Raw genomic sequence first — 15,022 nt, 5'->3', positions numbered from 1 at the left:
AATTAGAATAAATAAATAAATTTTTTAAAAATAAATCATTTGAGGAAAGTGCTTTAGGCAAATAGAAAAAATAATCCTAGAAAAGCAATGAATGAATGTCTCTGTCTCCAACAGCCTTATGGGCTGGACAGTGTTTCTGCAACAGGTATGTGTGATAGATGATTTCCAGACTACTTAAAAACCATCCCCAAATCCTTTCTCAATCTTCACCTCCCATTGTGGAGTCTGGAAGACCATCTACTCACGTCCCTGAATGTCCTTGCATCTGGGTAGAATGCCAAGTTCTGGCCGAGGAGAAACAAAAATCTTCTGGGAGAGCTCTTGCGAAGGATTTTTCATCCTAGATACAAAGATGAGCCTTCACTCTTCATCTTGCCTTGAATGTGACTACTATGCCTGAGGCTATATTGACTTTATGCAAGCATAACATTTAAGACTAAGGAAGAAAAGAAGGATATGGGGAAGATAAGGCAGCAATACCTGGATTTTTGGTGGCCTTTCAGAGCCACTGAACCGATGCCAGCAAACACCTAATTTCAGATTTCTTGTTATGAGGAGGGGAAAAAGCACCTATTGTGTAATTTACTGTTGATCAGATTTGTTGTTGTTTCTGCTTGCCCCAAAGCTCATCCATCAGCTTATCCACAAGCTGTTATGTACATGCATGCAGGGAACTCATATCAATGTTTGTTTCAGGTCCCATTGGTTCTAATAATGCCTTTAGGGGTGCCCCAAATTGTATAGTTATCAGAATCACCTGGAGATCTTTTAAGAAATAGAGATTATTGGAAATAACATCCAGAAATATTGCTTCAGTGGATCAGAAGTGCAGTCTGATGATTTGGGAGCCACATCAATATCCATGGTAGCTCATAAGCCACGGGAAATAATACCATCTTTGTGAAATATATTTTTCTAAATGAAGTCCTCAATCCATAGCTATTATTCAAAAAATTTCAGTTGATCCAAAAAAAAAAAGAACAAACATTTTAGAAGTTTGTTTTTCAATGTGGGATGTTTAGACCCTGTCCCTACACTACTGAAAGAGATTCTGAGCTTGGGACACAGGAACTGACATTTTAAGCAAACACCTCCACAGATTCTGAATCTTCTCCCCCAAATGAACTTACAGACTGCCATTCACTCCTTTGATATATTTATTGGTTAACAGGAACTGTTTTAGAGGCTGGGCTTCATGTTGTAGACAAAATAGACGAGGCCTTTACCCCAGTGGGTCCTATGTGGAAATATATAATTAAAAAGTAACATAATAAATGGAGTTTCAAATAGTAAGTTCATAAAAAAAAAACATGACAAACATGCCAATGTATTAAAAAATGTATATTTGGGGAAAAAAGAAAACAGAGAAGACACCAAAGAGACAAACTTAGTTCTGAAAGATGGTGAGAACCCACCTGCCTCCCAGGAAACCGCAAGGCAAAGACCTTGAGCAGAAATAAGATGCTATGTATGAGAAATGGAAAGAATGCCAGTGTAACTGGGCATGGTGGCGCACGCTTATAATCCCAGCAGCTGGGGAGACTGAGGCAGGAGGATGGCAAGTTCAAAGTCAGCTTCAGCAAAGGTGAGACGCTAAGCTACTCAATGAGACCCTGTCTCTAAATAAAATACAAAATAGGGCTGGGAATGTGGCTCCATGGTTGAGTGCCCCTGAGTTTAATTCCTGGTACCCCCCAAAAAAAGCCAGTTTAGGGGGAGAGGTAAGATAGACAAGAAATGAGGCAGAGTAGAGATGCAGGTCTCATTGGCCAGTGTAAGATGTTTGAAAGAAACTCTACTTTTATGAAAAGCTAGTGAAAGGTTTTAAGCTAAAAGGAAGAAGAAAGGGGAGAGGGTGTGTGAGTTTGTGTATGTGTGTATGTGTGTGTGTGTGTGTGTGTGTGTGTGTGTGAGAGAGAGAGAGAGAGAGAGAGAGAGAGAGAGAGAGAAGAATGATGTGCTTTTCAATACTCATTCACCACCTCCATAACCTTAGATTTATAAAGCAGCCCGAATGGCTCTATTTCTTCCTAGGTCACTTAGACAAAGGTTCCTTATCTTCACTACCCTTATTAATCAATTTGCTGCTTGTTGCTCCTCTAAAGCACGCCTTTCCACGTGCCTTGTTAATATGCTCCAATCTGTCTTCCTGCTTGACTTCCTGCTCCTATAGCCTCATTGACAGTTTTGGAAATCTTTTTCACTTGAATCTTTTAACTTTTAAAAATATCTCTATAATATTTTAAAAACATTTCTCTATAACAAATCAATGAAACTATGATCCTTTGGGAACAGAGCTTCTGCTCTGTCATTAATTAGTAAATATGGAATTAGTATGGTCATCTATGAGACATGCAGATTAGGCCAATCCAGATGGGATAATGGAATAATTAAATATCTTTTCTCTAAGCTCTTTCTACTCAAAACATGGTCCATGACCTGGCAGCATCTGCTTCATGCAGGAACTTATTAGAAATGTAGAATTTAAGGCCTTACTCCAGACTTACTATATCAGAAATTACATTTTAATAGGATCACAGAGGTTCATATTCACATAAAAGCCTGAAGTGTACTGTTGTAAGCCAGTGATCTTCAACCATGGCTGCACATTGGAATAAACTCAGAGGTTTAAAAATACTATGTCTGAGCCCTAACCTCAGAGATCTGATTTGATTGGAGGAGGGAAACCTGGCATCACCCAGGTACCACGCCAGCATTAAGCATTTTAAGCTCATCAAGCATTAAGGCATAATTTTTGAATGCTGATATACAAAAGACTGCCTGGGAAACTCATATAATGTGTGCTCCCCCAAAGTTTCTGATTGAGAAGAGCCAGAATAGGTTTCAGGAACCTACATTTTTAGCCAATACATACAGTGAATTCTGGTGTAGGTGGCCAACAGAAAAAAAAAGACCATACTTTGAGAAACATTTCATTAAGGAACTATAGAAGAAGAAAAAAACACTATGAAGTAAGGATGCCAATTATTTGGTTGCTGATTGATGTGTATCACTGGTTGAATCTACTTAATAACTGCACAGCCTCTGAAAGCATAATGAAACAATGTAGATTTCTTGATAATTATCTCCTAGATCAGAGAGATCCTTCTGTCAGAAATAATGCTGGCTGCAAAGATCCTATAAAACATCCTGTAGTCTAAAAAAGGGCCAAGGTCATGAACAAGCCTACGCCAAGGAAACTTTACATGTTGGGAGAAATTTCTTTCCAGGTTAGGGAGGGAATTCTGCTTTTACTACACACTTTCTAGTAATTGACAGCTCAAACAAGAAGGGCCTTATAATTATGGAGAAACTGATAGGTGGCTTGGTATCATGGAGTGGCCATAGGAAGTGCCTCCCTGGTTGGGTGACTCCTCCTAACTCTACCCAGAAGGTCTTCAGGAGGATTTAATGGAATACTCACACACCCAGGATCTTCTTCTTCTTCTCCAGATTGTAACTGGGCTATGAAACCACTTATCCCTCAGTTCATGGCTATCTCATTCCTGGCTACTTGTCTTATATCTTATTGCTTCATTTCCCTAATTGGATTGTTCAACTGCTTAAAGACAAGGATGATGTCCATCTAGTTCTTTTATTTTCCCACAGCACCTAGAACATAGCTGGACACACAATAAAAGCTTAGCAAATAGTTATTTGATTAAATAATGGCAATAAACACATTATACTGTCTTCCTGAATAGTTTAGTCTATAATGATGAGTGATCCTTAGGATGGCAAAGGCTCCATAATTATTATGAGATTTTGAAATGTAATGTAAGTTATCCAACAGTATTAAACAATATAAAAATAGCAACAATAATAGCAACCAAGTAGGTTTATTGCACTTTATAGTTTTTCAAAAGATTTCATGGGAATTACATCATTGGATTCCCAGGACAACCTTATGAAAAAGGTGAGAAAATACTTTGGTTTTGAATTTTTTTTATTACTGTGATGAGAACACTTCTCCTGAAATTTACCCTTGTGACAAATTTTTAAATGTTCAATACAGTATTGTTACCTATAGCACTATATACAGATCTGATGAATGGAGAGCCCACTCCACCTCTACCAGGTGACCTTCTAAACTGTGGCAGCAGCCTTACTTGCAAACTCTCTAAGTTGCCTCCTGAAACTTCAGAATAAAATCAAGGATTTAGTCCTCTTTTCACCACCCACTCTGGCTGGATCAGGATGCACTTTTTCAAGTGCTTCAGGAGGAGGAATAAGAGCACAATTTTCAGTCTATAACCAGAATCAGAAAATAGTCAAACAGTGTGAACACTTTATAAGGAAGTGTTTCCCAGGAACTGAGGTATCTAATTAAGTGTATATATCTTTTAGTACTTCATAAAATCTATTTGCAAAGAAAAATCCAGTTTGAGTATAGATCACTTCTAAATTTCCAGAAGTATCATTAAACTAATTCTGTCCTTCTGGGTATGCAAGGTGAATAGAGGGGAAAGAATTTTTCACAGCATAGATTTGGCAACTAAAAAACAAAAGGACACAATGTACCAGTCCATCAGTCACTCTACCTTTAGAAAAAAATTATGATTGATTGAAAAATGACCATAATACTTTATAGTTCCTCCATAAAGAGGTAGTATCCCTGTCTTTACTCCTTGGGCTAGGGTTGTGACTTATTGAAACCTACAGAATGTGGAGGATGTTACCTGAGAAATCTGCATCTGATTCTAAACAGGTCTGGCAGCTTTTAGATTGTTGGATGGTAGGAGATATGTAGACCAGTCATCTCAATCTTCTAGTCAACAGCAAGACAACCATCATACATATGAAGGAGGACATTCTCACTCATACGCAGTCCCCAACCATGTCATCAGCTGGTCATAGACACATGAATGAGCCTAGCTTACTCACGCACTTACTTCACACCAGCAAAAGTGCCCCCCCAAAATGACTTATAGCTCATGAGTAATAATAAGAGGTTGTAATTTTAAGTCACTATTCTCTGGGTGCTTTGTCTACAGTAAATGCTAACTTAGACAATGTGTGACCCTAGAAGCAACAGAATCAGACAGATCATGAAACTAATCTGCCATTTGTAAATAGCAATGGCCATTGCAAGTAGCAGCAAAACTAAAGAACAAAAAGACATGTGCAAAGCACATACTGCCAGTCACATCAGCTTTTTATGTTATAGACTTAGAATGAAGAGCTGCCATTAGCAGTATATTTTTAAAAAGAAGAGAATGCAAAAAATAAACTTTATGTAAAGTGACTTATTTTTGAAAGTACTAACAGACACATCACCAATGGCTATAGTGACATTGACCACTTCATTTGGTGATGAAAGAAACCATATAATTTCACCACTTCACCCTTCATGAAGAGCAAAACTGGCGATAAGTGTGAGGAGGGAGCTCTTCTGCCTTACTGAAGTATTTGGATTTAGCTCTTTCAAGTTTAGGTATAACCTTTTACCTATATCTGTTTTACATCACAGTCAATTTTTACTTAGAGTTTTTATAGCATGAAATAAGAATTAAGATTTTTTTAAGGCTAAGAGGGAAAAAAGAACAAAGAGAAAAGAAAGAACTTGTTATGTCAACTTATTCAATTATTGGAGATTGACGTGTTTGAGCATGTGTCTTCCAACCTTTTTTCCAGACCTCAAACCACCTCAAATTTACTTGCTAGAGGATGGGAGAAAGGATAGGAGAGTGCCTAAAAGATAGAACCTACATCCATACCAAATCCCACAATGACTGTTTTAGAAAATAATCATAGAGTGTGAACACTTCATAAAGAAAGTTTCCCAGGAGCTGAGTATCTAATTAAGTGTATATGTCCTTTAGTACCTCAGAAAATCTATTTGCAAAGAAAAATTCAGTGTGAGTATAGATCACTTCTAAATTCCCAGAAGTACCATTAAACCAATTCTGTCTTTCTGGGTATGAAAGAGTCCATGGATTATCTAAAATTAAAGGAAACATAAAATCTACCACTCCCTTATGTCTAATGGTTCCAGGTTATGCCTGGAATACACAGGCCTGAAACTCTACTGGTTAAAAATGGTACCCAACCTTTGAGGTCCATCTCAAATTTTTTTTATTAAAGCATGGCTACTTGTCTATGATAAGAGATAGTCTCATGTTATAAGACTCATTTCCCCACCACAGAAAGTAGAAATCATATCCCCAAGTTCCTTTGTAGCTAGGAAACAGCCATGTGACTGAGTTTAATCAATCACAAGTACCCATGGGAGACAACAGTTCATATAAGAGCAACATAAGGAACACCTTTCCTCAGAGGAAGGAGTGGTAGAAGCAGCCTCTGGTTTTCTAATGACACTGATATCTCAGCTTTTGGTTACCATCTTTCATTGAATCTATCATGCTATAAACTAAAGATGCACCATTATTTCATGTACCTCTATTTTTTAATGCTGCCAATAATGCTATGGATACAATGTGTTCATAAGTTGAATTTTTATTGTGTACTTATTTAAAACTCTATAGGCATATAAACATAAGATTTTATTATAAAATATATTAAGCTATTTGCATTGAGTATGACTCTTCTGAATGACTTAAAGGCTCAAAATGAACCATTCCCATGTTTTGCACACAATATCATTCTTTAGATTATTGGGACTGGTAGTGGTGCAACATTTCTTAAGAGTGAGGAATCTCTTCCAACTCCCTAATACTAATTCTAGGAATGTTGATGTCTATGTGTTCATATGACAGCTATATGGTAACTTCCATTTGGAGAACAATTATGAGATGTAGTCCAATTCTAGAGAAGGAGTTATGTTAGAAAAAGAAAAGATGTCTGAGAAAAAATGAAATATGGTTTAACTTCCTGGTGACTCCAGGGTTAGTTTCACTGCTATTCTATGGTAAAATCCATTTAATGAAGAATTGGTTCATGGGGCTGGGGTTGTGCCTCAGTGGTAGAGTGCTCATCTAGCACATGTGAGGCCCTGGGTTCGATCCTCAGCACCACATAAAAATAAATAAATAAATAAATATATTGTGTTCAACTACTTCTAAGAAATTAATGTTAAAAAAAAAGAATTGGTTCATGGTACTTAAAAGACCATGAAATAGAGAAAATACCTCCACTCCTGACCTACTGTCCAATAGTTTCTTCCAGTCTAAAATATGAAGACTATGACACATATTCAAAATACTTTACTGAGGGTTTATAATAGGCAGTCTCTCAAAGGAGGCTAAAAGATGTAATTTTAGCTCATTTGGGTTTTCACTGTATTACAACAAGCACTGCAACATATATCATTCCTCTCAAGTTTCCCAAACCAACCAACTTCAACTCTTCCTTTAGGAAAATTTGTACTCCACGGCATAAAGTCTGAGAGTTGGTTGCTTGCTTAGTTCTCCATTTCAAGATATATCCAGGACTTCAATTATATCAACAATGGCATTTACCTCTGTACGGGCAAAGAGGTGGTGGGTTCTGCCAGACACAGAACACCAGTGGGAGGTATGGATTCTTTGATTCCCTTGCTCAGTAACTATGCCCATTAGGAATTTCTTAGCTATAAAGAACAGAAAACTCAATTCAAAGTAGCTTGTAGCTTAATAATTATAACATTTATTGTCTCTCATAACAAAAAACTTCAAAGGTAGGTCAGTCTCCACATGTCACTTAATTGGGCTTGATTCTGCTTCTCTAAGACCCTCTTGGGTCCTCCTTCCATTGTGTTATCTTCCTAAGTGGCTGAAAACAAGATGGCTGCCACATATCCAGGCACCATATGCAGATAAAATGGTGTCTATAGGAGTAAAAGAGGAGATTCTGTGTTTCTCTTAGGAGCAAAGAAACTCTTCTTCCCAAAATCTTCCAGCACTCCTCCACTGGAGACTAAAGATGGAATTAGATCACATGCCTACCCCTAACCAATCAGTGGCAAAGGAATAGGACAACATGACTACTTTCTACCAGAAAAGACCCACCCCCAGAGCTAAGAGTTGAGGATGGGGACTGCTTAACCCGAAGAATGTGATCACAGAGTAGGGCGGATGCCTGAACAAAATCACAGTTCTGTTAAAAAGAAGCGAGAGTGAGTGGGGGGAAAAAGATGTTGGGCAACCAACAGTATCTACTGAGTAAGTAATCTCTCTAAAACATTGATTTTTCTGAGATGGTATACTATAATCATTATTGATGAGAGAATACTCATACTCACAAAGTTCTGCCCTTCTTTTTAGAAACAAGCATTACTATGCTCTAGCACAGTGGGCTCTTTTCTGCTCCATGGGAAACCTGGTGCTGTTTAAAGAAGCTAGAGGTTTTTGTATGCCCTTTCTAATTGGAGAAAGGATTCTTCATATGATTGAATTCTTTTTATTCAATTTAATCCTCTGATAAATATTTATTTTATTCTGAAAAGGAGTAAAAGTGGCGGGCTTAATTATCATAAAGAACTAATCTCCATGTGCATAAGTCTGTAATTCCCTCAAGGGAAAAATCATATATATAACCCATGGAAATCAGTTCCAGAAATAAATGACACAATGATTTGTTAATCAATGGATCTTGCTAGACCTAACATAAACTTTTATAACAGCAAGAGTTAAGGCTCTAAGACAGGAGTAGTCCATATCAAACCAGTGTATTAGCAAAGGCCCACTGGCTTTAGGATAATTTCCTTCCACAATTCCAACTCAAATATTACATAGAAGTGGGAACTTTCAAGCTAGAACTCTAATGCTTTTTATGGTCATGGTGTGGGGATAGGTAAAAAAAATAAAATACAGACCCTAGGTTAGACAAGCATTAACTGGAGAAATCCAGATCTTGGTCAGATCTTACCAATCTATGTCCTTCCAGCTTCTCCTAGCCAGATGGAGTCTCATTCCTAATACTCAGTGGGCCTAGAAATCCCCTAGAAAGGACTATCAAAACATTGACATGTTCAGACAGATGTACATACAAACAGAAAGTCTAAATTAAATTCTCTATATGAATTGATATTTTTCACTTTTTCTCTTTACTATATCCTGTTCCCTTAGTTAATCTCCCCAGTTACAAGCTTTGTTTTGTTTTTGTTTTTTTTTTCCCCACTTGTAACACAGTGTATTTGCTGAATATCCTGATTCATGCCCTTTGGTTCTTATTTCCTCACTTCTAATTCTTATCTCTTCTGACACCAGCCTAGAAGTTTGTTATGTCTGAGAAGTCCTTAGATACCATGGTTACCCAAAGGGTCAAACTGACTCTCCCCAAAACTAAATGTTGCTGACTCCTTGGATGCCACAGGGATTGTAATAGCCACAGCCGAAAAAGCTGTCTAAACAAAGATGTTTAGATAATACCCGAGATTGAAGAAGACAAGACCCTGTTACGAATCAATTTGCTACCCCCTATTTAAAAGATATTCAGTACAGCATTCGTGCTGGGAATCAGGTAGGGTGGTATTTCCTAAATTGATTTATACAATGCAAATATTTATCAGGTAAATATTGAGAGAGTAAAAAGTCAAACAAAAATTCTCTGGTCTTAAGGTCATTTTTATTTTTTAATTGTCCCAGTGTGTTATCAAATATTATTCTGAATATGGTAAGGGGAGATGAACTATTTCTATGTATTTCTACATAGAACAATGAACAAATGTAATCTATGAATTGAATTAAATATTTCAATAGGACTTTACAGTCTATAAAACAATATTACCTGAATTGGTTATTATGACAGCCTTGTGAAGTATGCACTAATGCTGTACACACTTTACATGTGAATAAACCAAGAACCTGAGATATTCTGTGCCTTTTCTAAATTGTTAAAACTAACTGGTAAAAGGAAGAGCTGGGACTAATCTCCAGTCCTAGACTCTCATTCCCTTGTCCATTACCAAAATATATTCATGACAAAGGATAAATATAGCTCTCATTGCCTAAATAAGTGTGGCAAAAATTAGAAGCCAACAGATTGCAATTCTGGTGCTCCTTTAACTAGAGCCTCTGGCTTTCTTTCAGTTTCTCCTGGGTTCAATATAAGGCAAGAATGAGGTGTCTTTGAAAAACATTTGGGAGAACCCAACAAATAAGCAAGATTCAAGACTTGGAAAGTACAATGTGCTGGGTTGGCTGAGTGACTACAGCGAATATTCTCTTGCTAAAGTTGTTCAAGCACTCAACTTTCCTCTGATTTTCACTATTTATACACTCACTGAAGCCCTCATCATCTGAGCTTCATCCTCTAAGAGTGTGACACCTTGTTAAACAATGGGTAGTCTAATGTCCCTTTAAAAAACAACATACAGGTCATGCTGCTCAATTATCTCCAGTTCATAAGATGAAAGTACTTTCCGTGACCCTAGGCTCTCTGCCAAAAACATCACCAACTTTTATTCTTCCAACAGCTTCTATTAGAGCTTGATACAGGCCCCACTGAAACACTTTTCCTGCCAAGAACTCTAGGCCAAGGTCTACACTGAATGAACAGGACAACGGCTATGATTTTCACGTCCTATCCAATGATGTGTTGCTAAGAGACAATGTGATGTTGCTTGCATTTGAGGTTTACACTGGGCTATATACCGGTCTTTCTGGACAGGATGGAAAAAGAACTCAATAATAATAACTCACACATTCACAGATGTCTGAGACTCCAGTAAAATAGTAATAGAATTATAAGGGATAGAATTTATAGAACGTTTTTATGTTTTTAATATACTTTTGCAGTCTTCTGAACCAAGCTCTTAAGTCCATGGTGAAATAGAAAGGTATTGCTCAAAACTATGGGAAGGAAAATGTAGCACTTAGGCCACAGTTATAATGAGGTTATGTGAGGGGAAAATGTGGTTTTAAAAAATTACTGAAAAATGTATTCATAGGCATTATTATACAATTGTGGTGCCAGAGAAAGGAGTGGGGAACTGACTCAGGTATGACACTACTCTGCCCAACTCATCTGCCATGACAATAAAATTTAGTTACTTACCGTAGGGAAAAAAAAGACAAGTTCAACATACGTAAGGCTTTGGTTGATTAATGATTCTGCTATGAAGTACCACCTAAAGGACAATAGTCAGTTTTTCCCATTAGCAGGTATCCTTACTGAGGTGTGATAAAATAGCATTCTCCACCTCGGTTACATGATCTAATAATAGAGAATATTCTAATTGTGTTCCAGTTTGGGAGATAACACAGGGCTTGCCTTTGATGGTAAAAATAATTTATTTCTAGGCAAGTATAAGTAATTATTACACAGTATGTTTCAAAAGAACATCATATTTAGCCTGACATTATTTTCATTTACTAATAATCCTTTAGTTTGTTGATAAACAGTAATAATAAATGTGTGACAATCATGAAAGAAATGGCCAACTCATGGTAGAAATCAAAGAAGTAGCATATGCACATGTATCAAGATACATTTTTATAGGAAAAGTATTTGTACCTTTTAAACTTCATTCATTCTTTAATTTAAAAAAAAATTTTACTGAGCTCTTGCTATTGATAACCACTGCTAGAAATACCACAATAAAACAGACAAACTCTTAGCCTCCCTGGAGTTTGCATTTATTCCAGAGGGAAGAAATAGACCATAAACAATATGAGTAAATATTTATTACTTCAATATTCAAAGATTTATAATAAAAAAGATCAAATTAAAAGATTCATAGGGAGACTGAAAATTTCATCATCAAGAGACTGACAATTTCATCATCAGTGGAATTCCAGAAAGTAACACAGTGCCTGACCCTGGACATTCAAGAAATATTTCTTGAATAACTGAATGAACAAATGAACAGACTGTATGGTCTCTGCAAATATCTCTGATGCTGCCTTTCAACCCCATACTAGGTTTTCTTTTTGTACCTGGTTCCTTTCAGAAAATATTTGAAATAACTTACAATGAGAAAGTTTAAAATGTGGTCCAAACAATGAAGGGAAAAAAATTTTAGTCACAGTGAATGGATTTCCTTATTTTCTTTAATGTAGGACTTTGATCAATAGCTTAAATGGAAGTACTTTGGGTAGCAACTTCTCAAAAGTGTGCTTTTCACATGACTTTAAAAAAAATACTATATTCCTTAACTACAGGTGAGATGGACAATTCCAAGTGTGATTTTGAAAGAAAGAAGGAAAAATATCTTGATAAAGCACCCCAGTAATCATTCAGTGAATGTGGTTTTCTTTATAAAGTTCCAAGAATAAAATTTAGCATAAAATAAACTCTTAATCAATGTTGACTTAGGACTTTCAGATAAAGTTGATTCTCACACTATTTCTGAAGCATGATAATAAGACCATGTAGTCAGCAGATGAGATGGTCTTCTCATTTTGCTTAGTGGAATTAGAGCATCCTCTAATGTGCTTTCTAGGAGAGGAGATCAGCTTGTCAATAACCCTTGATCAAAGAATGATTCTCTTCAACCTTTTCAACTGAGTGCATAGCCTTTAGCAACCCACACGAATGGATGAGAGACCAGTTGCTTGGCCAGTCACTTTAGCCAAAGCAATGCTAACAGAGGTGAGATGAGACCGCCAGAACCTGCATCTTCATAAACAAATAATGTAGCATTAGACAAACTATTCAAATCCCAGTTCTAACAATTTTTTTCTCCTGGATAAGAAAAGTAAGGTAGCAATCTGTCATCAATGAAATAATATTAATTTGAAGTTATCATAGTACTAGATATACAAAGGCAACAACTGGGAAGTTTTAGATGATGAAAAAAGATATTGGATAGGATAGCTTGCAAGCTAGTCACATTGGTCTACACAAGTCCAGATCAGTAGGGAATAAGGTTATGTGTCATTCTGTGCCGAGAGCCATCTGTGTGTGGACTACATCATGCATAGCAGCCTAATGAATAGGAGAATCTGGTGTCTGGGAACTTCCAGTGGACATTTCCTCTGGCTGACTGCCCAGACAACATTGTGAGCCCTATTCAAGCTCTGCCAAAGGTCCCACACAGCACCGGAGATGGGGTGACCTGCTGTAGCTACCCAGCCCCTCTGAGATGGGTGTGACCAGCCAATATGCCAATCAACCTGCTGATTACAAAACATCAGGAAGCAAGACTCCATCCCTGAAACCTTATCCCTGCCTTTGATATACCCCTTTAAATAAACCACAAGAGCCATTTTCCAATTGCCTACCTCCAGCTCCTATGTGGACTGGACCTATCAGGGCTCCATCTTTTGAAACTATCTTTCTGACTTGGTCACTAATTATTCTAGACTTTAAGTTTCTTAGGTGGCTTACACCCTCCTTGGCAGGAAGAAGAACCCCCTAATGAGGCACTGGCTGCCTCCCCATAATTCTGCCCCTCCCTCCCCAAGTATGTGAAGGAATTTAAGAGATTGTTCTCAACCAGCAACCCATAGAACTCAACCCTTTCTTTGAGAAAGATCTGAAAGTTTACATGTTAAAAAAGAAAAATGCTTTCCTCTGTTTGCTGGGCAAGGAAAAGTGTAATGGGATGGGCAGGGGGCTCTTATAAGCAGAGAAGCCCTTCCTTCACTCCTTTCTTCTATTCTTACCCTCCCTTCCTTTTCTTCTATCTCCCCTTCTTCTTCCTTTCTTCTCTTTTCTCTTTTTTCCTGTCTCATGTTACAAGGGTCTAGGATGGAGTGATTTCTTCATTGTTATTTGCCACTGGATTGTGGATAAGCAAGGTGCTGAAAGATGCTGTTCAGGTTTCAGTTAGCTTGAATCAGACCTGATTTATTTTCCACTCTCCCTTTCCACATCTCCTAGTGCAGAAAAGCACAGCATTCAGATGAAAAATATATGGGTCATCAAGACGAGTTCTCCCATTGGAGAACAGGAAACTGGACCTGTGATGACTGTGAATGAACTCTCTGAGAACCAAATGAAACTCACAGAAATAGAAACCAGATGTAAGCAATCACGAATCCAGGGCACTATTCTGCCTCCAGTTTATTTTTAGCAGAAAAGTTATTAAAGTCTTTTCAGTACCATAATTAATTTTCAGGGACTGCCATTAACCTCATAGTATAAGATGGGACAAGTAAGTTTTTACATCTAAGGTTTGAGTGGAAAATAATGATTTTAAGTAGTTGGGGGGAGTGTTTTATGGGTTTTAGCTTTCTGAGTTGGACCTGGGAGTAATGACTCTCACTAAAACATAATCCATCTTTAGATAATAGTGACTGTTTATATATTTAGGATATGTCAACCTCCTCAAAGCTGGGAAGTATCATAGCCTAATATAATATTTGGCTTTCATGTTTTGGGTGTGTAACAAGAGGACCAACAGTCTTGTTAGCTAAAATCAACCCAAGGTATTAGAGTTTGGACATGAACTTGGCCTGCCCATGCCAGAGGGAGTACAAGTACTTTCTTTCAGGCTCCGGATGAAATCATTAATTATGTCAGCAATCCCAACGATAGACCTGGAGACACTTTGCACCACTTAGCAAACAGGCAACCTACTCAACTGTTTAGAAGTCTGGGGAAGATCTTAAAGATCTGTTCTCACTGTACCTATTTAGCCCTTTCCCTGCAAATTTCCTTGATCCTGCATCTCTTTGGTTTTACCACACCGTGATTGGAATTAGATGAGGGAAATTTGTGGTTGTGATGCCCAGACTGTGTATTATAGACCTAAAAGTATATCCTGGAGCACCTCAACAATGAAACTCTTTTTAAGACATGGATTTGTTTGTTTGTTTTTAATCAAATCAACTACACTTGAGTTCTTGCTCCAATTAAGACTATCATAGGTTTTCAAGACAAATTTTACCATTGTAGATATGTACATTTTTGCCTATTTAGAATAGCCTTACAAAGAATGTAACCTGTTTATAGGACGAAACAATTATTCTTTCTACAAAAACAAAAATTTGTTTTAACAAAGAAAAGTGCCTTGGGAACTTTCTCTGTAATTAACATCAGGATAAGACATCAAAGAACAAAGTACAGGGGCTGGGGTTGGGGCTCAGCGGTAGAGTGCTCACCTAGCACACGCAAGGCCCTGGGTTCAATCCTCAGCACCACATAAAAATAAATAAAATAAAGGTATTGTGCCCAACTACAACTAAAAAATAAATAT

The sequence above is a fragment of the Spermophilus citellus genome (genome assembly GCF_964194105.1).
Source record: "Spermophilus citellus genome assembly, chromosome: 10".
Taxonomy (NCBI): Eukaryota; Metazoa; Chordata; class Mammalia; order Rodentia; family Sciuridae; genus Spermophilus; species Spermophilus citellus.
Note: the sequence above shows the minus strand (reverse complement) of the source record.